At 50.2% G+C, this 849-nt stretch overlaps 1 pseudogene; it reads left to right on the top strand.

The window, feature by feature from the left end:
- The first annotated feature begins 404 nt into the window (after positions 1–404).
- On the top strand, positions 405–606 carry LOC139269919 (U2 spliceosomal RNA; annotated as a pseudogene).
- The last annotated feature ends 243 nt before the right edge of the window (positions 607–849 follow it).

The following is an 849-nucleotide window of genomic DNA, read 5'->3' as shown; positions in this document are numbered from 1 at the left end:
AGTAAACTTTAACAGTCACCAAGGTGATGCCCATGATTAATTTATGACCTGCACACCCAGCAGTGTGTCAGCTGTGGAAATAACACCAACGTTCTTTCAGGCAAAGCGATCATTGATGAGCTCCTGGCGTAAGGCGCTTGCAGCTATCATGCCACCATGGGCCCTTTCATGTGATCTACAGAAGGGTGGGGGCGTGGCTTCAGCGTCAGCCTGATTGTCTGACCCGATGTCGGCGTCCGCCTCCTCGTCCTCCTCTTCCTCTCTCTGGTGAGGTGGACTGTCAAGCTCATCAGACAATTCTTGTCCCCTCCTGATAGCCAAGTTGTGCAGCATGGAGCACATCACCACGAATTGAGCTACCTGCTCAGGGTGGTATTGGAGCTCACCACCTGAGTGGTCCAGGCATTGCTTCTCGGCCTTTTGTCTAAGATCATGCGTAACTGACCTGACAGGGGAGTAACCATGACCACAACGTGGTTCTCCCTGGATCAGGAAGGTGGTTCTCCTATGCTTTTTGGAAATAGGAGGTGGGTGGGGTGGCTTGACCCATCCACCTCCATGGCACGAACCTGGTATTGCAGTACTTCCAGGAATGGTGCAGTGGCTCTAGGCCTTTTGGCTAAGAGCATTGGCGCAGAGTGATCCTTGATGTGTGCAAGGTGACATCTGGCGTTTGTGATTTGACAAAGAATTGGAAAGATTGGCAACGAATAAATTTTAAAAAATAAATTAAAAAATCTAAAGCGCTGCTTCAGCACGCCAATGGTTTTCTCCACAATATTGCGAGTTGCTCTGTGGCTCTCGTTGTATCACCTCTTGGCCTCAGTGTGGGTGTCACACAGGGGATCA

Source organism: Pristiophorus japonicus, chromosome 8, assembly GCF_044704955.1.
Source record: "Pristiophorus japonicus isolate sPriJap1 chromosome 8, sPriJap1.hap1, whole genome shotgun sequence".
Classification (NCBI taxonomy): Eukaryota; Metazoa; Chordata; class Chondrichthyes; family Pristiophoridae; genus Pristiophorus; species Pristiophorus japonicus.
The sequence above is the reverse complement of the archived record's forward strand: the minus strand, read 5'-3'. Positions and strand labels throughout refer to the sequence as shown.